Source organism: Geotrypetes seraphini, chromosome 10 (genome assembly GCF_902459505.1).
Source record: "Geotrypetes seraphini chromosome 10, aGeoSer1.1, whole genome shotgun sequence".
NCBI classification, from domain to species: Eukaryota; Metazoa; Chordata; class Amphibia; order Gymnophiona; family Dermophiidae; genus Geotrypetes; species Geotrypetes seraphini.
Window position 1 is genome coordinate 78,769,746 of NC_047093.1, and position 25,212 is coordinate 78,794,957.

General features: G+C 43.0%; 1 long non-coding RNA gene across 1 annotated transcript; it reads right to left on the reverse strand.

Moving 5' to 3' along the window:
- Nucleotides 1–12,508: 12,508 nt before the first annotated feature.
- On the reverse strand, nt 12,509–22,830 carry LOC117368481. Its single transcript, XR_004540961.1, has 2 exons — nt 22,737–22,830; nt 12,509–13,512 (listed from the first exon to the last, which is right to left on the reverse strand). It is a non-coding gene; the product is annotated as an uncharacterized LOC117368481 (long non-coding RNA).
- Between the last annotated feature and the right edge of the window lie 2,382 nt (nt 22,831–25,212).

The following is a 25,212-nucleotide window of genomic DNA, read 5'->3' on the forward strand; positions in this document are numbered from 1 at the left end:
TAGAGCAGCTAGGACTGTTTCCGTGCTGTGGTTTGCGCGGAAGCCGGATTGGGAATCAGGAAGGATGTTGAACTTTTCTAGGTAGTTCATGAGGTCATGGTTAATGAGGCCTTCCATAAGTTTTTGGAAGAGTGGTATGTTGGCGATGGGTCTATAGTTGATGATGGAGGAGATGGGTTCTTTGTTGTTTTTGAGGCGGGGGGATATGAGAATGTGGCCGAGTTCAGTCGGGAAGAGGCCGGTGAACAGGCATAATGAGACCCAATTGAAGAGTTCGGCTTTGAATTGAGGGGGAGCAGATTTAATAATGGTGGGTGGGCAGTTGTCTAATAGGCAGTTGGAGTTGGCATATTTTGAGAAGAGTTTGAGAAAAAGGTTCCAGTCTGGGCTTTCGAATGAGCTCCAGGTCATGTCAGCCCTTGAGCCTGTTGTGTCTATTGCTGGAAGGGTAGGAATTGTCTCAGTGTTGGCAGTTGTAAGTGATAATTTTAGGGTTTTGATTTTATTGGCGAAGTGGTCAGCTAGGATCGTTGCGGGGGGCGGGAGTTCTGAGCTGGAGCGTTTATGTGAATCGGTGTCTAGGAGGGAGTTGACTAGTCGTAAAAGTGCTTTGCTGTTTAGAGTAGGGGTGTTGATGAGTTGAGAGTAATATTTACTGCGTTTTTCCGCTATGGATTTTTTGTATTCGCTGACTTTTTTCTGCCAGTTAAGTCTGTCATTGTCGGTCCCTGATTTGCGCCATTTTCGTTCAAGTTTCCTTACTTCGCGTTTTATGGCTAAGAGATCCGCGTCAAACCATTTGTTTATGGGCCGAGAGGATTTTTTGCGGAGTCTTGGGGGGGCGATGGTGTTAAGGACTTGGTCGCTGAAGTGTTTCCAGTTTAGGTGGAAGTTGGGGTTGGGGTCGGATTTGGAAATGAGGGTGTAGTGTGACCAGAAATCTACAGGATTAATTTTTTCTCTTGCCCAGGTCATTGTCTTTGTTTGGTTAGGTGTGTGTTTCCTGTCTGGTTGTTTTTTGAGCCAGGATAGTTCAAAATGGCATAGGAGGTGGTCAGACCAGAGAGTGTTAGACCAGTTTAGTTTAGTGAGACTTATGTGTGGAGTAGTAGAGGGGTTGGAAAGGAAAGTGACCATGTCAAGCTGGTGACCTTTATTGTGAGTTGTGGTGGAAGGGGGTTTGGCAAAGCCTAGTGATGTGAGGAAGGAGTATAGGTCTGCAACGCTGGGGTTTTCTTCTTGTTCAAGATGGAGGTTGATGTCTCCTGCTAGGAGGTTGTGGGTGCCAGCTGCCGAGTTTGTGATAAGAAATTCGAAGTAGTCTTCTTTTGCTAGGTTCCATTTATTAGGGGGGATGTAGAATAGCGTGATGTTGAGATTATCGATGAGGTCGGTTTTAGAGATTTTGCAGGTGAGGATTTCTAGATCATTGGTTAATTTGGAATCTAGGATTTGGAAGTGGAAGTGGTCGCGTAATATGATGGCCAGGCCACCTCCCCTTTTGGAGTTTCTTGAGAGGGGGATTATTTTGTAGTGTGGTGGGAGAATGTCTGCTATGACGGCATCCTGGTCGGAGATGAGCCATGTTTCTGTTAGAAGTACAAAGTCCAGATGGGTTTCTTCAAGCCAATCTTTGAAGAGTTGGGCTTTGTTTCTAACCAAGCGAATGTTCAGGTAGGCGCCGGGGAGAATGGATTGTTCTAGGGGGGGCAGGAGTTCCATGCGTTGTAAATTTTTTAGGGATCGTTTTTTGTTTTGTGTTGGTCTGGGTGTGTGGCGGGTAGTGTGGATGACGGGGTGGGGAAAGGACCTGTTTCTGTGACGTCCTGAATGAGTCGGTGAGGTCGGAGGGGTTTGTCGTGTAGGATATCAAAAGAAAAATTATTAGGAACAAAAAACAAAAACATAGGAATCTCATAAGAATTATTATTGTCAGGGACACCAGCTGGGATGTTGGCAGCCACCGAGAAGGAGCCCCTTTGAGAGACAAAAAACAGACTGCAAACTGACAGAGCTAAATTAAGAGATGTGTATCACTAGTCTTAAGGCTAAAACAGTGGCTCATGATCCAGTTCTCAGGACACAGATAGTTAGCTGGGTTTTCAGGACATCCAAAATGACTATGCATCAGATAGAAGCAGTGCATGCAGATTTATAGGCACAGAGAAGGGTGATGAAAATGATAGAAGGGATAGGATGACTTCCCTATGAGGAAAAGCTAAAGCGACTAGGGCCCTTAAGCTCGGAGAAGAGACAGCTCAGGGGAGATATGATAGAGGTCTATAAAATACTGAGTGGAGTGGAAAGAGTAGATGTGAATCGCTTTTTTACTCTTTCCAAAAATACTAGAATTAGATTGTAAGCTCTTCTGAGCAGGGACCATCTGTTGAATGTTAAATGTAAAACGCTGTGTACGCCTTTCAGCACTATAGAAATGATAAATAGTGGTAGTAGTAGTGTATACATATTCATTGTGAATATCCTGAAAAGCTGACTGGCTGGGTGTGTCCTGAGGACTGAGTTGAGAATTCCTGGGTTAAAGGCAAGGTAGCCCTTTATTTGGCATTGTTGCTCAGAAGCAACTTGTGTTTTCTATGGCTCTTATGCAGTGGTTCCCAAACCTGTCCTGGGGGACCCCCAGCCAGTCAGGTTTTCAAGATATCCCTAATGAATATACAGGAGAGAGATTTGCATACCTGTCACTTCCATTATATGCAAATCTCTCTCATGCATATTCATTAGGGATATCTTGAAAACCTGACTGGCTGGGGGTCCCCCAGGACAGGTTTGGGAACCACTGCTCTTATGGGAGATCTGCATCTCCAAATGCCTGTTACTACTTGGAACTGTTGCTATCGTTCAAAATCAAGTTACGTAAAGCAGCCGCTTCCCCATCTGCCAATTAAAGGGTTAAACTGGGTATACTGTATTTTAGAAGAAACCTGGGGGAGAGACGATATGATAGAGACATTTAAATACCTTCTTGGCCTAAATAAGCAAGAATGAGTCTGTCACTTGAAAGGAAGCTCTGGAATGAGGGGTCATAGGATGATAGATTCAGGAGTAATCTAAGGAAATACTTATTTACAGAAAGGGTGGTGGATGCATGGAACAACTTCCTGGGGGAGGTGGTAGAGGAAAAGACTGAATTCAAGAAAGCATGAGACAAGTACATAGGATATCTTCAGGAGATGAAAAGAGTGTTCAACATAGAAGAGTTGGTATGGATGGACAGTGACCATGCTCATACACTAAGGGCTCCTTTTATCAAGCCGCACTAGCGGTTTAACGGCGCGTAATACCGCGCGTTAAACCACCGGCCGCGCTAGCCGCTAACGCCTCCCTTGAGCAGGCGGTCATTTTTTGGCCAGCGAGTGATGAAATGTCACGCGCGTTAACCCCGCTAGTGTGGCTTGATAAAAGGAGCCCTAACAGCGTGTACTAATTCACATACTAACTGCTGAGTACACATAAGTAAAATTGCCTATGGCAGCGTGGCTAGTGGCTGGCTGCAGGACCTCACACAAATGTGGCCCACGTACTCACACAGCTTGCAGGTAGAAAGTCAAAATACTTTTATTTAAGTACATACAAGGAGAATATTTATTTATGTACTTTTAAAATGTATAGTCCGCCTAAACATAGGAGGTTCACAATAAACATACATAATAAAAACAATAAATAACAGTAAGACAAATGCATTCATTTTCTAAAAAAAAAAATTTTTGTTCGAATTTCAACCTAATACGCAAGGAAACTCTTGCTTAATAAAAGGAGAAAGTAACGTCATAAAAGGAAATGCAAAATTAAACATCTGCAAAAAACAAGGCATTCAACTGATCTTCCTTAGACCACAAACTTAGGGGTCCTTTTACTAAGGCACACTAACTGATTTAGCGTACGCTAAATGGTAATGTGCCTATTATATTCTAAGGGCACGTTAGCATTTAGCGCTCGCTATATTGGTTAGCACGCCTTAGTAGAAGGACCCCTTACCCCTTGGGGGGGGTAGTATAATAGAGTGAAGAGAAACTCAAATCGGGAATTAACAGTCACAATTGGCTTAACAGCTTGGTCCCCTATAACCAAATCGCTATTCTATAATTACTAAACATTCCTGGCCACCAACTTCTTCAAATCCAAGAAAACCCGTAACTGTTCAGGTGAGAAAAATACTTATTTCACTCCCAAATATTTTACCATACATTTACATGGATAAGCCAAAAGAAATTTTGCTCCCAAGATTATTGATTCCGTTCTCGTAGCCAAAAACAATTTCCTCCACTCCTGTGTTTGTCTAGCGATGTCAGGAAAAATCCAAACTTTCTTTCAATGAAACAAGGTTTGAGCTACGAAAATATAATCTTAGATTTGCATTGACATCTTTTTCAAATACAAACAAAACTAATAAAGTAGCTCTTTCAAAGACTTCGGATAGAGTCGTTTCAAGCAAATCCGTGATGTTTAAAAGTTCTCTTGGACTTGAGCTCAGTTCATCTACCTTAACTTCAACTAAATATTTTTTCCCCCAAGAACTTTGGAAAATTCAAAAAAACAAATGTTCAGTCTATGGTTGTAATTTTCTAGTTGTTCAATTTTTCTATTAAGCAAATTTTTTTCTTTAACCAGTTCAGTTGTTAAAGCTTGAAAACTTTCTACCTTTTCATTAACTATTTTCAATTCTGAAGAAAATTCTTCTTTCATATTATTTAAAGATTTTCCTAATCCATTCACAGTACTCACTAGAGCTTCAACCTCCTGGGAAGATTTGGTGACCGAACATCTCAGATGCTCTTGAGCGTTACAACCGACGGTCTCAATAGTTGAGAGCCTGCCTCCAGGCTTGGTCCCAATTCTCCCTGCTCCTGTTGACCTGTTGCATGTTCAGCCCCTTGTAACGAGGTCTTCTCAGCGATAGTAACTGCCCGGGATTCCCTGAACTGATCCGCTAGAGAAGCAGGGTGCGGTGAACGAACAAGCACAGGAGGAGAGAGGGAAACCTCCAAGTCTAGGTCTTCAGCCCATCTTCCCGCAATGCAAACTGCCCTCCTGTTTCTACTTGGGGACTCCCTGTGGCAGTGGCGAACACCAGTATGGAACGCTGTACCGGGGAAGACGTCCTCATCACAAAAGGGTCAACTTGGACATTCACTTTCCACTTGGAATGAGGCATCTCGGCGCAAAAGGTAAATTTTCAAAAAACACTGGAGAATGCTTTAACACCAGCACCTCGCTGCCGCCATCTTGGATCCACCCCAAATGCATTCATTTTCATAGCTATTCCCAACCAAGTCTACCCATTAAAATTAATAGGAATAATCAACCCTGTTTCCTCACAGGATTGGTACTTTCAATTACAGTCTCTCAAACACAGTCCCAGGTCCAGCAGCCTGCCACCGGCTTGTCTACATTCTTCAATATACAATAGCTTCCTTTATTATGGCCACAGTTCCAATAGCCAAGAGATAATTAGCCTACCTTGGCAGTCTTCAGTTACCTCACTTGTGATCACACAATCATGAAATTTCTGGATGCATGGACTTAAGACTTCTTATCACACAGGAATGCAAGGGTCTGAGTTAGGGCCACTCCTTTTCCCTGGAACTCCTCTCAGGTACTGAAACCAAGCTAGAACCCCTTGGAGGATTTTTGCTTGGGCTCCTCTTGGAGATTTCTCTTGAAACTTCCATGATCTACTCTGCTCCAGAGCATTTAACCACCTCCCAGTCTGAGCTCATCCCTTTGACTCAGCCTCTGACATGGCAGTTTAGCACCCCCTGCTGTAAGCTGGCTAAAATGCAATCTTAGTGACAGTGTTTGTAGGGAAATCTGTTGCTATACCATTCACTTCCTCACATGGCCACTAAAGGGCCCTTTTACTAAGCTGCAGCAGATCCAGTCGGGTTTTTAGGATTTCCCTAATGAATATGCATTGAAAGCAGTGCATGCAAATAGATCTCATGCATATTCATTGGAGAAATCTTGAAAACCCAACTGGATTATGGCCCTCAAGGAGGGACTTTGAGACCCCTGGCTTAGAGCATCTTTACACATGACTTATCCGGCGCTAAGAACATTTCTAGTGTGGCTTTAAATTTGCCCTTTTTTCAATTACCGTATATCTTTTTCTGGGCATGAGCTAATGTTAGCATTAGCACACAGCCACTGAATAAAATTAGCATGGGAGCAATTAGAGCCAGATTCTATAAATAGTACCTAACTTGGTAGGCACTTAGCAAAGCATCACCTACCACATGTCATTCGAAGTTAGGCACCATTTGAAGAATCGTACCAGCAGCGCCTAAATCGACTTAGGCACCAGTAGGCATCATACTGTTAGGCGTTGGCATATTGGCCAGGGTTTTCTTGGCCTAATATAATTCTTGGCTTAATAATGGCACCTATGATAGACGCCTACCGGCGTCTAACTCAATCCATGCCCAAAGTCTGCTCCATAACCATGCCTAATTTCCATGTAGGCGTTTTTAGGTGCCTACCGGCTAATTACATTACAGTATAATCTCGTTATAACGGACTTCAAGGGACCTGGAAAAACAGTCCGTTATATCCAGAGTTGCATTTTTTTTAAAAACTTTATTTAGGTCAACTTGAAACAACGTACAATCAATGAACAACAGTCACTGCACAACCATATCAGCAACATCAATAACAAAACTCAGCAAAACATTGGTATGGCACGAAATGATTGCAAAACCAGAACATTAAAAGATGTTCTAAAGCATTATGTCGTACTGTACTGGAAAGAAAAAGAATCTGTCATTTTCTCCTGGGCTGCATTTTGATACTATATCACCGGCACGCATCACCGGAGCCTGCATGACCGTTATAGCCGAACAAAACTACAGCTAAAAGCAGCTCTGGGGACCAAATTGTTTGTCCGTTATATGCGAGTCCGCTATATGCAGTGATTTTCTGCATGTTCATAAAAGCGTAGGGCCGGGACCAGTGGACCTCGTCCACTATAAATGATATTCCGCTATAAGTGAATCCGTTATAATGAGATTATACTGTATTGTTTTTTGTGGGGGGGTTTTTTAAATTCTTTATTCATTTTCAAATTTACAATAAGTGTAACAATATATCCAAACAAATTAACAATAAATATAACACTTAATAATCATCAATGGTACAAATAATATGCTCTTATCTCCCACCCTTCCCACCCTTTCTTATCATATAATCAATACCTTGTACAATATGTAACAATAAATTTACCCTCCCCTCCCCCCTCACAATCAAACTTGTAAATTTAAGGGGAAAAAAATAAAAATAAAATAAAATGTCATCTAATCGGTACAATACTTTGTAAATGGCTCCCACACATCCTAAAATTTCCTGAAAACACCGCGCTGTATTGCAATAAATCTTTCCATTTTATAAACATGACATAAGGAATTCCACCAGAAATTATAATTTCATCTACTCCAATTTTTCCAATTATACATAATTTGTTGAATGGCAACCCCAGTCATTATAAGTAATAATTTGTTATTATTTGTAGAAATCTGACTTTTTGCTCTCATTGCCATCCCAAACAGCACAGTATCATATGATAATGCCACTGGGTTGTCTAATAAACAATTAATTTGGTCCCAAATTGATTTCCAGAAATTCATAATAAAGGGACAATAGAATAATAAATGATCTAAAGTCCCTGCTTCGAGATGACAGTGCCAACATTTATTAGACTTAAGCTTTTAATGGTGCTTTCAATTATCAACGCCAATTAACCAATTTTAACACGTTAGATGCCTTTCATAGAATCAGGGCCTTAGTGCCTACTTAGGAGGCTCCCACAGTATGTCAACATTATTCAGTTAGGGTTCCTTTTAAAAAGCCTCAGTAGCAGCTACTGCTGCAGTAATCACTCCGACGCTCATAGGGATTTAATGGGCATTAGAGTGTTTGCCACGTGGCAGCTGCTACCATGGCTTTATAAAAGGTGGGAGGGTTAGCTTGCACTAATGTAAGCGTGGTAGCTAAATAGAGGTTCCATGCCTATTCACTGCCCTGTGTACCCCTTTCCCCCCAAAATAAAAGTAAATACCACACAGTTAATGCATGCAAATGGCAAAAATAATGCAAAATGTTTTACTGAATCCTGCATTATGTCATTTTCCTTCTATAAGTGCATTTTAGCACATCACAGTTTATTAAAAGGGCCCCTAGTGTTGATAAGGTACACTGATGAAGCAAATGCATGCTAACTAATGTTCATTCCTATTATGCTGGTTTGAAACCACGTATCATTGCTGAATATCTGAAGTGATCTTTACCTCAAGTACAGGCACCCTATATATGCTTTGGGGTTAAAAGTGCACGTTAGCTGTTTTTCATTTCATTTTGGGTTTTCTTTCCATGTTTTATTCCATTAGTTTTCCGTTTGTTTCTGTAAATGTTTACAAATAACGATGTGCAAATAATGTGTCCTAAAAATGAATTAAAAGAAATATATATATATTTTTTCCAGTACATTTTGGAACGAAACTAAACAAACCTACTTTATTGCATCTTTCATGTACTCTCATAAAAAAATGCACCTCTCTGCTTGGTATAGAAGTGCCGTAATGTGAACTGGGCTCCCAGAGCTTCATTCACCAGCACGTCCTGCGCCCATCACTTGGCTGCCTCCCCAGGATTTTCTATGAGGAGATGACCTTGAAGCAGGTACATTGAGTACTGATGAATGGCACCCTTGAATTTCTCAGCCACAACATTCTGTATAAGCATGATAAGTTAACACTGTCAATGTGAACATTTCTATTTTCTCTCCTTTTTTCCCCTTCCCCCTTCCACCTAGACTTCTACAATCACTTTTAGGGAAATAAAGAGTTATTGTAGATAGCACTGAAAACAAGACAGTGTGCCAAATATTAGCACAGAGAATATTTAATGCATGTGCTGTTGGCATAAAAGGGAAGATGTTTCCTTTGTGCAGTGTATTACCGGTAATCTGATTCTGTACACGCTGTGATACCTTTTACAAGACCAGCATAAATGGAAGAATATAGGAGGATTCTAGACCACAAGGTTCTTTCCTAGTAGCATCAAAAGCTTAAGCATGTTATCATCTCTGTACAATTCTCATACTGATCCAGTATATGTACCACAACTGCAAAGAGTCCAGTTTTCCTTGAAACCAGAATAGGTAAAAGGATTGAGCACCTTGTATCCATTAAAAAAAAAAAAAAAAATGTAACAGAGAGATTGCTATTTTTAAAACATGTCTATTTTATTTTTTGTTTCTCATGCCATGTACAGAATTTTTCACTTTGGGAATAATGTCCTCAGCAGCAATCACTGTTGTTGTTGTTTTAATATGCACACCATTCTTCAACAATGCACCTGACAAATAGTGCATTCTGTCATTTAATGTTGTGTGCTACTGTTAATAAGGAGGTGGGGAAACAACATTTGGAGTTAAAAACAATAGACCAACTGCCACAAGGAGGGAAGGCCAGCAGTTAGCTTAGCAGGGTTTAAAAAAAGGTTTGACTAATTTCCTAAAACAAAAGTCCATAAGCCATTATTAAGATGGATTTGGGGAAAATCCACTGCTCATTCCTAGGATAAGTAGCATAAGATCTGTTTTACTCCTTGGGATCTTGCCAGGTATTTGTGACCTGGGTTGTCCACTCTTGGAAACAGGATAATGGCCTTAATGGACCTTTTGCTATGTCCCAGTATGGCAACTCTTTGGTCTTATGTAAATTTATACCAACTTTGAGGAAGGTATAAACATGTGTAGATGCTCTCTGCCTGTATTCATGTATGTAGCCAGATCTTTCTCTAAAGGGGGTAATGATCTACTTCAATATAAAAGAAAAGGGGATCTGTATTAAAAATAAAAGGGGAAACAGTAGCAAAATGACCACTGCAAACAAAATAATAAAGGGACAGGGGAGGAAGCAACCATAGGACCTAAGCCGGAATTAATAAAATACAAAATCTCAAAAGACCTTAGGATCCCAAGGATATTATAAAATAAAGCATTTATATTGGTGATCTCCAAAAATTAAGAATTTGCCATCTAAAATAGGGTAAAGCTAGGGTTACCAGATGTCCGGATTTACCTAGACATGGTCGGGTTTTGGACTCACTCTCTCCAGTCCCATCCCCACTCTGGAGAACAGGAACAGGAAGTGCTGCAGAGTGAAGGCTTTTGGGGCAGGCCAACAGCAGCAGGATCATGTCACTAATGCTGCCAGCTGCCCAAAGTTTTGAAATTGCAATACTGGAGGAGATATGTGGGGACAGGAGAGACACAGAGACTCAGAGAGCCATACCCAAATCTAGGGTGGTCCGGGTAGGGGGTGAGAGAGAGTGAGATAGAGAGCGAGAAAGCAAGAGAGTGCTGGGACGGTGGTGCGGGTTAGGGGCCAGGGATAGTGGGTGGCAGGGGCAGGGCAGGGCACTATGGGTAGGGCAGGGTGGGGCATGGGTAAGGCCAGGGTGGGATCAGGTGTCCTCTTTTTTTGGCTTGCTAAATATGATAACCCTAGGTAAAACAATAAAAAAAAATCTAAAACTATAGTCACTCCTAAACAAAACTAAAACTTATCCTGCATCTCTCCTCTTCCTTCCTTGCAGGTCCCAGACCAGGCACCTAAATCTCCTTCTCCAGTATCTGCAAAATGGCTGCAAAAAAAAAAAAAAATACAACCTCTCAACTTTCTGTACCATAAACAAGAACTATCAGTGTCATACGGTCTGGACATTCTGCTAAATACAAACGGGTCGATATTTAAAGTGATTTAACCAGACAGACATGGCCCCTGACCAGTTAAATCACTTGTTCTGGACTAACTGCTGATTTTCAGTGGCACTTAACTGGTTAGTGTTTCTGAAAATAACCAGATAGTGCCAGTGGCGTAATGAGGGTGAGAGGTCCCCGGGGCGGTGGCACCCCTATCCCTACCCTCATCTCCGCCTACCATTCCTTCCCCGATCCCCCTACCACGAGAGCACCCCCTTCCCCTCCCCTGTACCTCTAGTTGTTCACTTCTGCAAGCAACAAGAACTTCAATGTGCTTCTTGCGACCCTGTCGACTCTCCCTCCGATATTACTTCCTACACGTGGCACCCGGAAGTGATGTCAGCAGGAGAGACAACGCAGTGGCCAGGAGCACGTTGAAGTTGTTGTTTAAGGTGGTGAAAAACTAGGTGTACGGGGGAAGGAAAGGGTTGCGCTCACGCATGGCGAGGAGAGAATTGGGCAGAGGAGGAGGACGGGGGTGGACCGCCCCCCCATACTACGCCACTGGATAGCACCAAACTACAAACCGGCTATTTGGGGAGTGTTCCAGGGACACAGTCAGCACTTGGTTGGTTAAGTTGCTGCTGCTTGAGCCAGCATCGGGTGACCTGCTAGAGCAATGGTCTCAAACTCACGGCCTGGGGGCCCCATGCGGCCTGCCAGGTACTATTTTGAGGCCCTCGGTATGTTTATCATAATCACAAAAGTAAAATAAAACAGTTTATTGATCATATGTCTCTTTAGCTATAAATGACAATATTATTATTAAGACTTAGCCAAAAGGAAAGATTTATAAACTATAAAGAGTTTTACCTCATGCAAAATTGTCATTTCTTTAAGAAGACATTAACTATTTTTTTTCTGAGGCCCTCCAAGTGCCTACAAATCCAAAATGTGGCCCTGCAAAGGGTTTGAGTTTGAGACCACTGTGCTAGAGGTATCCCTGGTTAGGAAAGGAATACAAGGAAACCAAATAAAAGGGGAGGGCTCAACTATCCCCTTCTCGGCGAAGCCTACAGAAGTGACCCTTGATGTGATTTGGACATTTATGTACCGGAATACCTTCCTCTCTTAATCCACATTCACACTGAATTTTTAAAAGTTCATTCTGAGAAATTTGTGCTTTGGAGATACAAGTTCAACAATCTCAGGCTGTACAAACACGTATAGCTCATGATAGAATGATAGTCTACCATAAACTAGAAAACTGTGATAATTTTGAGACATTTGAACTTGAAGCTGCTGAACTTTCCTAAACTAATGACTGTAACTCCAAAAGATCTTTCTTTAGATTCTTGAAAGACAAGCTTAAATATTCTGACTCAGGTTTGCCACCTCTTCATAAAAAATAGTACCTTCTTTTTTTTGGGGGTGCTCAGTCTCTTTTTATTGTTTTGTTGTTTTGGGGTTTTTTTTAACACTCATCCTTTTATTCAGCAATTAGAAAAATACAAAAGAGATAAATATTTTAAATCTTACGATTTCTATATAAAACATCCATTCTATTTGATCTCTTTTGCAGTCAAATGTATATTGTTAATGTGAGAAAGGTGTTCAGCCAGGATTTTTTTTAAATATATAACCTTCTTGTGCCTAGAAAATATTCCATTACTCATGATCCTAATTCTGTTGGGAATGTTTCTTCAGATAGTTTGAACATAGCATTAGCATTTGTATTTCATCACCTGCATATATATGACATAATTAACAAATAACCAATAAACACAAGTATTTGTCTGCAGATTTATTAACTATTCACATCATCTTTAACTGACAATTCAAACAAAACATCAAATACCCCAAAGTGGCTTCGCAATTCCAGAGAGCTATTTGGTGACAAAACAAGCTCCCTTTAATTTTGTACTTTTAAAACATCGTACAAGCATGACCCACTGTAGCATCGCCTACGAGTACTACATTGTAATTATGTATGAACTTCTCATCTCCCAGCCACACCTGAGATCAACACCCCCATTTTCTGCACCTCACTCTACAGCTGCGACCTCTGCTAAACCCCCAAGCACCATCTCAAAAACCACCAAATCCACCACAACACATAACAAAACACATGGGAGAGGAGATGTGAAAACTACAACAGGTGCCACCTAACCCTCCTCTGTTCCTCAACCCCGCCATGTTTCCACCAATCCCTAATAAAGCTCCTCCCACCATTTGCTTATTTATCTCCAACAATCCATAATTCCATTACATCTGTACTTCCACTCTTGCTATCTCTTCCATATACACTGTCCTATATAGTCTTCAATGCCCATGTCACCTCCCTTTATCCCTCCCCCACCTGCAGGTGCTCAGCTTAGCTAATGTTATTAACACACCAGATTAGTCTGTACCAATATTTTGAAAATTTCTACAGAAAAAGTAGTTTCAAGATCTGCTCTTTTGGTGACTATTATGTTTCTTCAGGATAAAGAGACATTTTTGCAGCTCTTTTTCAGAATTTTTGATGCCACTTTTTGGGAGGCAAGACTTCTATATTTCCTGATACAGTTCATTCTTGTTATTCGCAGTAGTATGGTTCACGCAAATAATGAAACACTGCATCTATGGGAAAATAGAGGTTAAATTCCAGTTGTACTTGTTGCACCTCAAAATGGATCCTATAGGAAGAATATGGTTAAGTTCCTGCATCCTTGTTGTTGTAGTCCCGGCGAGAATATTATGGATTTAGCTACATGCTAAGGTTTTGAATTGTTCAGTATTCTCCATCCCCGACCCTGAGGAAGAAGAATGAAATGCGTCGGTGGGGATTAAGACAGAACTGTTCTAAGTTAAGTGGCAATCTAATATGTCTATTTTGAAGTTATGACTATTTAACTACTTATTTATTAAGCACTGGCACTTTATCATAAACTGACACAATCAATATAAGAAGGTCCAAGTGAAAACCTCACCGTATACAGGTTCCTATGAGGAAGGCTACTGTACCAAGTAATTAAGAATTCAACAGATTTAGGGTGGCATTCTGAGGAACATGGTGATGGTAGACATTGGATCTAGTTAAGGTGGTAACTAAAGGACCAATTAGTTGTTTGATTAGAGACTTTGTGCACATTTGTAGGTTCCTGCATGGCATAGCATTTGACAAAAACCATCATAGAACATTTAGAATGTTGCCCTCTTGCCTTGATGAAGCCGCGACTCCCCGACTCGATCGGGGCAAGAGAGAGCCCAAGCCCTCTTGCCCCGCGGCAGCCGTGACCCCCCCGACACGATCGGAGCAAGAGGGAGCCCAAGCCCTCTTGCCCCGCGGCAGCCGCGACCCCCCCCCCCCCCCGATACGATCGAGCCAGGAGGGAGCCCAAGCCCTCCTGGCCCAGGCGACCTCCCTATCCCCTGACTCGATCGGGCCAGGAGGGAACCCAAGCCCTCCTGGCCAGGCGACCCCCCTACCCCCACCCCCCCACTAAATTACAGGCAGGAGGGATCCCAGGCCCTCCTGCCCTCGATGACCCCCCCTTCCCCCAATGTCCACCCCCCCAGAACCCCCGATCGGCCCCCCCAGCTGACCCACGACCCCCCGGCTGACCCCCCAACCCCCCCAACCCCACCCCCCTTCCCCGTACCTTTGTTAGGTTGGCCGGACAGACGGGTGCCAAACCCGTCCGTCCGGCAGGCAGCCCAGAGAAGAATGGGGCTGGATTGGCCCAGCCTAACCAAAGCCTTGCCTACTGGTGGGGCCTAAGGCACCTAGACCAATCAGAATAGGCCCAGGAGCCTTAGGCCCCTCCTGTCGGGGGGGGTCGCAGCTGCCGCGGGGCAAGAGGGCTTGAGCTCCCTCTTGCCCCGATGTTGTGTGTGTGGGGGGAGGAGTGATCCATCGTGGCAGGAGAGATGCCTCATCTCCCCTACCGCGATGCCATCACTCCTCCACCGGAACTGCCGCGGGTCGCATAAAAGTAGCATAAACAGGCAGATGGATGTTTTTCTCACCAAAACTCTTCCATTTTTGGAACCTATTGTCTAGACAGATTTCTATGGTGGTAGACTGCAGTGCAACTAAATCTCAAGGGGAGGTGTGGTCCGGGTGGATCTAGGGCAGGCTTATGATTTGGATGTTTTTCTGCAATAACCAAACATATTTAAATACATCAAGGGTACAATTTGGATGTTTGGGACTAGACCTGTTTTAACAATGAATAAGTGCCAAAAAAGTGATCAAACTGACCAGATGGATGAAGGGATTAGAGGGATGAAGGCATGACCCCCCTCCTATCCCCCAAAGATGTGAATGAAACAGTCCATACTTGCCTATATTATAGCTTCAGATGTTATGGCCAGTCCTAGTAGAATACCAAGCATGTTCCTGGAGTACCTTAGTGGGTGCTGTGATCTACCTTAGAGATGAGAACTCAGGCTCATAACCCACTCTATGTGAGCCTTCCACAACCCATCCAAATCCCACTGTACCTATATTTAGGTGACACCTACAGGCATAAGGGCTATTGATGTGGTGTACAATTGGGTTCAAAAGGTTTTAGGTGGGTTTGGAGGGCACACCATATACTATAAGGGAGTTATGGTGAGATGTGTATTTGGGTCCTTTTATGTGAAGTTTACTGCAATGCCCCCTGAGGTGCCCCATTGCTCTGCTGGGATGTCTGTATGGCCAGTCTACTAAAAATGCTGGCCCCTCCTACATCCCAATGGCTTGTTTTGTGTGGTTTTCTTTTGGATGTACACTTCTCCCTCTGTATTCGCTGTGATAGGGGATTAACAGACCCGCGAATACAGAAAAACCATGAATAACTTTTTTACATGTTATTTGCTGTTTTCTAAAAACCATCGTGAATATGGTGAAACCGCGAATAACATGGTGGGAGACCTGGCCTGTTCCTGAAGGAAAGGCAAAACAGGGCAAAGAAAGTGCTGAGAATCAGCAATTTTCTCTGTAAACACTTGGAATCAGTGATTTCTCTATGCAAGCTGATGTAATTGGGGGGGAGCCAGCTAGCTAAAAACCGTGAATAATCAAAACTGCGAATACGGAGGAAGAAGTGTATTTTCATTGAAAATGGTTAAAAAAAGATAGATTCATTGAGGATAAAAACATCTGAGAAATGGCCATTTTTAAAACGAAAGGATAGACATTCTTCTGTTTTGAAAATGGTCACGTTCACTACTGGATTTTTGTGCGTCTTCCATAAAACGTCCAAACTCAGATTTAGACGTCATATCAAAAATGCCCTTCCACATCACCACAACCTGCGACACAGCAGATCATACTATAAAATATCATATATATTTTACAGACACTGCAGTGTATTAGATGAATGACTTAGACCACAACCTTGGACACACAACCTTACAGTGTCAGAGGTTCTGTGTCAATATTCCTTGTGCTCCGTCTTTCATCAATGCAGCAAGCATCAACAGTATTGATTTACACCATTATTGAAACAGGGTGGTCAGTGGTAAACCAGAGAAGTTAAATTATTCAAGATTTCCCTGATTATGTAAAGCAATAAACCATCTGGTAAGAAGAAATCTTTACATTAAATACAAGATCTCAGTCTAATAAAAAGGAACAATTAAAGCAATGGATTTCTCAGTGGTCTGAAAGCAAAAGCAGTTTTACATCACTGAATTGTTATCAAACACATTAGTTACTATTTTACAAAAAATATATATATGAAAGTTGATCATATAGGACTCTTAACTCATAACTATCAAAGTATCAACTCATCCTTCTGAGTTCTGATGCTTCTTTGGATGAACACTTCACACAACCTGTTCTATTTATTCCAGTTTTCACACTTTTTTGCATTTCACACATAGCCCTGTATTGAAAAGTCTTCCCTTCATTCAACTCCTTAGGTGTTCAAATGATATTCATGCTATAAATGATATTCACTACAAAAACTACCAATCAATTACAATGAATGCAAATGCTGCCATACAACTCCTAAAGAATCTTCACATATGGGACCCAATCACCCTGGCCCTGCGCGTTGCCCACTGGCTGCTGATCGACAAACGATGTATATTCAATGGCCTAGTAATGGCCTACAAACTCTTCCATGATATGGTACCAGCCTATATGGCCACTAAACTTCAACCCTATGCCACGAATCGACTGCTCCACTCACAAGAAGAAAACTGATTATGCGCATTCTCAGTATGCACCCTCTCTGCCTTGAGACTGCCCAGAAAAGATCTTACTCACACTATCTATCGTGCCTCTTGAATAAACTACCTACCCATATAAGATCATTAGAAAGGCAATAAAAATTCATCTCTTCCCTTGACCTTATATAAGAATGCGCTGAACCACATTTCCCATGAAAAAGGACACTGGCCCTCCACTGTCTCAAGTCTCAAACGCTGATGTGCTTCATCCTGCCATTTACTGTCTTGCTTTACATTGCCCATCATATAATGCTCTAACCTACCAAGTCACCTCCGGTGGTATAATGTATAGTCTCCACTGTTCAAGATCCCACTGTACTATGTACTATATTCTATACCTGATCATGCCATGTTTTATCATATACACCATCAATCCACAATGGCATATAATAAGCTTCAAAGTGCCTAATTTCTAAGTGATCTTTTTTTCAGATAATACATTTCTAAGTACCTCAATGGTCTTCAGTTCCAGCCAACCATCAGTCAAATTATTTGAAGGCTTGTTTCTCTTTCTGGCTTTTATTCATCATAAGACCTTAGTTTTTTTTAAGTGCTTGTGCTCTATATTCTATGTTTTGTGCAAATCGATAAACTTTTCTTATACAACTTTAAAACTTTTGTACTTAGCTTTAGCTATTTCTTCATTCTTTTTTTAAACCTCGGGAAGGACCTTAAGGTTCAACTAGTTTCGCCCAAAGGCTTTTTCAAGAACGGGTCCCCCCTTTTGTTTTGCTCCTCAGCATCCCGACGTGTGTTCTTCTATGTAAAGATGCTAAAGCTAAGTACAAAAGTTTTAAAGTTGTATAAGAAAAGTTTATCGATTTGCACAAAACATAGAATATAGAGCACAAGCACTTTTAAAAAAAACTAAGGTCTGATGATGAATAAAAGCCAGAAAGAGAAACAATCCTTCAAATAATTTGGCTGGTGGTTGGCTGGAACTGAAGACCATAGAGGTACTTAGAAAGGTATTATCTGAAAAAAAGATCACTTAGAAATTAGGCACTTTGAAGTTTATTGTATGCCGTTGTGGACTGATGGTGTAAATTACATAGACAACGTCATAAACAACATTGGGCTATTTTAATACATCATGTTTTATCATATGTCATACTGTCACCTTTTCTGTCTCACTCTATTATACTATGTCATTTCTTTTACACAATGTTTGCCATCCTATGTGTACTGTACTAGGTTCTAACATATTACATGTCATACCTATAGTGTCATACTAGGTTAGCTACACTTGTAATATTATGTATGCCATGCTATGTTTTGCCATACTATGCCCATCATGCTATGTCTCACCGTACCATGTTTTGCCATGTTATGTTTTACCATGGCTTAACTATATTTCACCATCTTTGTCAGACAACATCCTGCCATGTTTGCCATCACTTTGTATAAATACACTTTATTGTGGGGGCCTTTAACTAAGACGCGCTAATCAATTTAGCACATACTAAAGATTAGCGCATGCTAAATGCTAAGGCGCCCATAGAATATAATGGGCACCTTAGCATTTAGCATGTGCTAATCTTTAGTGCACACTAAATCGGTTAGCGCGCCTTAGTTAAAGGACCCCTATGTATGTAACCTTATAACACATTCTGAGCTCTCCTGGGAGAACGGGATATAAAACCAAATAAATACATTTAACAAGCATCAGCATGGCATTTCCAAATGATATCAATAACCACCCGGGAGTCAGAGTAAATAAGTGAGGAAAACAAACTCCCTTGCCTCAAAGCGCAAGTTTTAGATGCGCTTGGGGTTGCATCAGCGCTTCCAATGAACAAGACACTTTTCTAATAAATGATGAAAAAGGTTAATCGGTTGCGTGTACTAGGGTTAAACCAATCTCCTCAAGACAGTAGTTCAAGTTTCAAGTTTATTAGGATTTTATATACCGCCTATCAAGGTTATCTAAGCAGTTTTTACAATCAGGTACTCAAGCATTTTCCCTATCTGTCCCGGTGGGCTCACAATCTATCTAACGTACCTGGGGCTATAGAGGACTGAGTGACTTGCCCAGGGTCACAAGGAGCAGCGCGGGATTTGAACCCACAACCCCAGGGTACTGAGGTTGTAGATCCAATCACTGTGCCACACACTCCCCTCAGTTCCAGCTCAGGCTCAAATACTTAAATCTAACCAGATCTATATATAGGCACAACTTCTCCCTTTCACTTTTACACCTAGCTTTATTTGTAAAACATTTTTAATTACCTTCCTGATGTTTTTCCTTAAATGTTCTTCTACTTTCTTTAACAATTGTAGTTCACCCCTCTTTCCCTATGTATCACTAATTAATTGTGTACATCGATTGTATGTTTTTACCTGTATAAACTGTTTTATTTTGTCCCCCCCCCCAAAAAAAAAAACCTTTTATTGTTATACGCATCGAAATATTTGATACTGCGTTTATATCAAAATTTTAATAAACTTGAAACTTGAGTTAAACTTACAGCTAATATTAAAAGTGTCTATAAAAATCTCAGGAAGCCATTTTGCTTAAGTGTATTTCTTCCATTATCAACAATGACATTCTTGTCCAGAAAAGATTTTTGCATGTTAAGGGGGGGAAGTTAGCAATGTGGTCTACCATGAAGAGAGACTATTTTATTGTTAACCCCAGTTATTAATGAGGCCCCTTTTACAAAGTCACGGTAACGATTTTCCCACATCAAATGCACCTAAGCCCATATAATTCCTATGGGCTTTGGTGCATTTGCCATGGAAGAATTGCTACTGCAGCTTTGTGAAAGGGATCCTAGATCTTACTGCATAAAATGGGACCTGTGCTAAAATAGCACAAGTTATGGGGAAATAGCCCATCTTAACAGCAGCCTACGTTAATAACTTCCTCCTAAATGTCTTAAGAGGTCTAGAAAGTTATCTGGTAGACATGGGATTTGGTACTATAAAGGTTCTATAATACACACTCATCTCTTAGCTTTTTCTTACACTATCAAACATGTTACAAACCATTAATATACAAGCAAACCACCAAATAAGTTGATTGAGGTTTTTTTTTTCATTTAGTACAAAGAAAGAACATAAGAATTGCCGACGCTGGGTCAGACCCGTGGTCCATCATGCCCAGCAGTCTGCTCACGCGGGGCCCTCTGGTCAAAGACCAGTGCCCTAACTGAGACTAGCCCTACCTGCATACGTTCTGGTTCAGCAGGAACTTGTCTAACTTTGTCTTGAATCCCTGGAGGGTGTTTTCCCCTATGGCCGACTCCGGAAGAGCGTTCCAGTTTTCTACCAGTCTCAATATTCAGGGCTCCTTTTATCAAGGCGCGCTATGGGGGTTAGCGCGTCAGACATTTCATCACGCGCTAACCCCCGCGGCAAGCCTAAAAACTAACGCCTCGTCAATGGAGGCATTAGCGACTAGTGCGGCAGGCAGTTGAACGTGCGGTATTCCGCGCATTAACCGCCTACCGCACCTTGATAAAAGGAGCCCTCAGTCTCAATATTCAAAGGATTTGTGCTCCTATCTTTGGCCCTCTTTTACTAAGCCATAGTATAGGTTTCTACTGTGGCCCAAAGCGCTAAATGCTTTTGACACTGCTCCGATGCTCACAGGAATTCTATGAGAGTAGCGTCAGAGCATTTAGCACTCCAGGCCACAGTAGAAACCTCTACCTCAGCTTAGTAAAAGAGAGGGGTTTGAGAGATATGCTCCTACACTAGCCTCTTTTAAAATTTACTAGGGCCATGTCCATATATTTTTGCTCATAATTTTACTGAACTCCTAATTTATAAGCATCAAAAGTGGCTGACAACAGGAGTGGATTTATGGTGTGGAAAATCATTAGGAGTTTAGCACTCATTTTCAGCAGTAGGATCATAAATCTAGGCAAATAGAAACATAGCAAAATGAGAGCAGATAAAGGTCAAATGGCCCATTCAGTCTGCCTATCCACTCCTCTCCCTAAGAGATTCCCATGTGCCTGGGTCATGCTTTCTTGAATTCAAATACAGTCAGTACGCCAGTTTGAACTTGTTCCAGTATTTTTAACATTTGATAAAATATTTATTTTAATTCTCCTCTTTTATTTCTTCTTTTAATTTCATTCTTTTGTACACCGTTTAGACACGGTTGATAGACGATATATCAAAACTAAAGAAACAAAACTTGAGTCTGTCGCTATCACCTCTACTAGGAAACTATTCCACGCATCTACCACCTTTTCTGTACAAAAGTATTTCCTTAGATTACTCCTGAGCCTATCACCTCTTAAATTCATCCTATGCCCTCTCATTCCAGACCTTTCTTTCAAATGAAAGAGACTCGACTCATGCACATTTACATCATGTAGGTATTTAAACGTCTCTATCATAACTCCCCTCTCCTATCTTTCCTCCAAAGATTGAGATCTTTAAGTCTGTCCCCATGCACCTTATGACGAAGACCACCAACCATTTAAGTAGCTTTTCTCTGGACTGACTGCATCCTTTTTATTTTTATTTTTTTTGAAGGTACGGCCTCCAGAATTGTACACAATATTCTAAATAAAGTCTCGCCAAAATCTTATCATCGATACCTCCTTTTTCCTACTGGCCATACATTTACCTATATGCCCTAGCATCCTTCTAGCATTTGCTGTCACCTTTTCAACCTATTTGGCCACATACACTCACACCCATGTCATGCACATAAGTTCTTCACCCCTAAACTGTACCGTTTCCTCAGGTTTTTGCAGCCCAAATGCATGACCTTTCATTTCATAGTATTAAATTTTAGCTCCCAAATTTCAGACCATTCTTCAAGCTTCTCCAGGTTTTTCTTCGTGTTATTCACACCAACCTGGGAGTCTACTCTATTGCAGATTTTGGGATCATTGGCAAAGAGGCAAATCTTACCCGACAGCTCTTCAGCAATATCGTTTAACAGAACAAGCCCAGGAACAGAACTTTGAGGCACACCACTGGTAACATCCCTTTCCTCAGAGCAATCTCCATTTATCACTACCTTCTATCACCTTACACTCAACAGTTCTTGACCCAGCCCTTCACTTTGGGACCCGTTCCAAGGGCACTCAGTTTATTTATTAGATGTCTGTGTGGAACACTGTCAAAGGCTTTGCTAAAATACATTTAGTGCACTCTCTCTATCCAATTCTCTGGTCACCCAGTCAAAGAAATTGTTCAGATTGGTCTGACAAGCCCATCTGGTGAATCCATGTTGCTGCTGGTCCTGTAATCCACAGGAATCCAGAAACTTCACCAGTCTCTGTTTTAGAAGCATTTCATTTTTTTTTATCCAAGATATTTTATTAGAAAACTAGTCATTAAGCCCGTTACATTAACGGGTGCTAGAATACATGTCTGTCTGTCTCCCTTCCGCTGACTCTCTTTCTCTCTCCATGGCCCCCTTTCTCTGTCTGTCTTTCTGTTCCTCTCCCTGCCCCTGTGTCTTTCTTTCTTTCTGTCTCCCTCCCTCCCGCTGTCTGTCTGTCATTTTCCCCCATTTTCCTGTGCAGCAGCATTTCCATCCCACTTACCTATGCAGCAGCAACAGCATTTCCCTCCTATCCCCCCCTTTCTTGTGCAGAAGCAGCAGCGGTATTTCCCTTCCCCTCCAAGTCCCTGTATAGCAGTAGCAGCATTTTCCCCCACCCCCCTTTCCCTTCTCTTACCACGATCTGGCCTGCTCCGTTTGGCCCCTCCCCCTTCTTTTAGTGCCGTTGCTCTGCTCGATCTGGCCTGCTCCTGACCCTCCCACCGCCGACAAACCTCTGGGCGAAGGTGAACGCCAGTCCCAAGTCTGAGCGATCCTCCCAAACTTGACCTCCCTTACCCGGGTTGCGTTAGCCAGTGCTAATGTGTGCAAGCGGCTGTAGCACCGGCTTCTCCACCCGGACCCTGAGCACGCGCCGCGCTCCGCCCCTTAGCTACCCGGAAGTACCGGGCTTCACTCGCCTGCTCCCAGTGGGCCAAGAGAGAGGGGGGAGTGGCTGCCGTGGTGATCTGGCCGACTCCCTGGTGACAGGAGCCGCGGCGGCACCTTTAAAGTGAAAAAATAACTGTGGCAAGGGAGCCGGCCAACTGGCAGTTCAAGTTGGAGCTTTGGTCTGGCCTGCTCCCTGCCCGCCTTGCCATATTGTATTTTTTTATTTGAAAGACGCGGCGGTGGCTCCTCTCATGATCCCCACCTGCGTCGGAAGTCTGACCCAGGCGGGGATCGTGAGAGGAGCCACCGCCGCTTCTTTCAACTAAAAAATACAATACGGCAGGGAGCAGGCCAGACTGAAGCTCCAACTTGAACTGCCAGTTGGCCGGCTCCCTTGCCACAGTTATTTTTTCACTTTAAAGGTGCCGCCGCGGCTCCTGTCACCAGGGAGTCGGCCAGATCACCACGGCAGCCACTCCCCCCTCTCTCTTGGCCCACTGGGAGCAGGCGAGTTCAGGTGAAAGGAAGAACTACATACCTGTTTAGCTCGTGGTTTTAAAGTTAGGCGGCCAGGCCAGGTCTTCAAAGCAGCTGCAGCCGCGGGTTTAAAGTTAGGCGGTCAGGTATTCAGAGCGGCAGGGGGAGGCAACCTTTTATTCAATGTCTGCCGGGTAAAGCGCCGTGCCGAGTAGAGGAAGCAAACGCCGTGGCAGGAGAGCAGGGAGTGAGTTTTTCCTATGCGGTTGTTTGGGGGGGGGGGGGGGTTGTGAACAGGAAGTCGAGCAGAGGCGGGAGTGAGCTGTTCAGCTTCCCCTATCTTGGCAAACCGCTCTGGCGAAAATGTAGTGAAGTGCCGCGTGGGGCCGTAGAAAGAGCGGGGCATGCTGCAGTCTTGGCGGCCACGGACATACGGATTACGGAAGCACGCTGATAAGACTGCGCATGCGCCGCTTACGGTTTTATTATATAGATATAATTAGAAAAACAGTAGTTGCTCAACAATCTTAACTACATAGTTGAACTAATTATATAAAGAGCATAAGAAAGCAAATTGTTACATTAAATACTACAAAATACAAAAGTTGGAAGCACAGTGCATTAAAAAAAGAGGGGGGAGAAGAGGGAAAAAACTACCGTATTTTCTCGCATATAACACGCGCGTTATACGTGGTTTTTACAAACCGCGCATACCCTTGCGTGTTATACACGTGAGCGCGTTGTACAAAAATTTTTTTACATAGTTTCCCCCCCCCGACGCCCAATTCATCACCCGGAAGGAGCGCTCGCACTCCCACCCCGAAGGACCGCTCGCACCCCCACCCGAAGAACCGCTCGCACCCCCACAGCCTCCCCCCTCCCCCATGGAGAAGCTGTCTACCTTGTTTCCGGATGCCAGCCCAGCTGCTTCCTCTGCCGGCGGTCCTGCCCCTTCTCAGAGCCCTGTGCTGCGCTGCTTCCTCTTCAGGCGGTCCCGCCCTTTCTCTGATGTCAGAGAAAGGGCGGGACTGCCGGAAGAAAAAGCAGCACAGCAGGGCTCAGAGAAGGGGCGGGACCGCCGGCAGAGGAAACAGCTGGGCTCGCTGGCATCCGGAAACAAGGTAGACAGCTTCTCCATGGGGGAGGGGGGGGAGGCTGTGGGGGTGCGAGCGGTTCTTCGGGTGGGGGTGCGAGCGGTCCTTCGGGGTGGGAGTGCGAGCGTTCCTTCGGGGTGAGGGTGCGAGCGGTCCTTCAGGGTGGGGGTGCGGGTGCGAACGAGCGGTCCTTCGGGGTGGGGGTGCGAGCGGTCCTGCGGGGGGGTGAATCGGACGTCGGGTGGGGCATCAGGCTTTCAGGGTAGGGACAGGACTTCAAGGAGGAAAGGAGAGTCGGGGCGGGCGAAAACAGAGTCAGGGTCTCCAGAGGAGAGTCGGGGCGGGCGAAAGGAGAGTCGGGCAGCATGTGCAGTATACGGGTGTGCGCGGTATATAAAAATTTATGTACATAAATATGTGTTTTTTGCGCGCTATAACCGTGTGCGCGTTTTACACGGGTGCGCGTTATCTATGTGAAAATACGGTAATTATATCACTATACCATTTTATCAAAAGGACTGAGACTAAGAAGGATCACAAAAAGAAGATAAAAGGGACCAATAATTGTGAAATGTTCTAATTGTTCCCAATTTTTCTGTTATCATTTTGCATCTCTGATGAAAAAGGATTGAGCTCCACCAAACAGAGATATTAAGAAGATGCGAAGTTTTCAAATTGGAAAAAAATTTGCTTACCACAGAAGTCAGATTTACTGGCCTGTAATTCCCTACTTCTTCCTTACTTCCATTTTTGTGGAGAGGGACCACATCTGCCCTTTTCCAGTCTTCCGGTACCACTCCTGACTCTAGAGA